Raw genomic sequence first — 234 nt, 5'->3', positions numbered from 1 at the left:
GAAAAAGTCTTTCATTACAGTTAACTAAATATATTATTAGAACTAGCTTGGTGAGAGTGGTCTGTGGCTATTAATCTAGAAATAGAGAGAAATGCTGAAAGACATTGATTAATTTCCCTGGGTGTGACTTCATGAAAGTGAAATTTTGGAACAAGACGCTCGGGCGAAGTTCAAGATAAAAAATAATAATATATGTGTGAATATAATTGGATATGATAATATACCATCTGATGC

Source organism: Penaeus monodon, chromosome 34, assembly GCF_015228065.2.
Source record: "Penaeus monodon isolate SGIC_2016 chromosome 34, NSTDA_Pmon_1, whole genome shotgun sequence".
NCBI classification, from domain to species: domain Eukaryota; kingdom Metazoa; phylum Arthropoda; class Malacostraca; order Decapoda; family Penaeidae; genus Penaeus; species Penaeus monodon.
Note: the sequence above shows the minus strand (reverse complement) of the source record.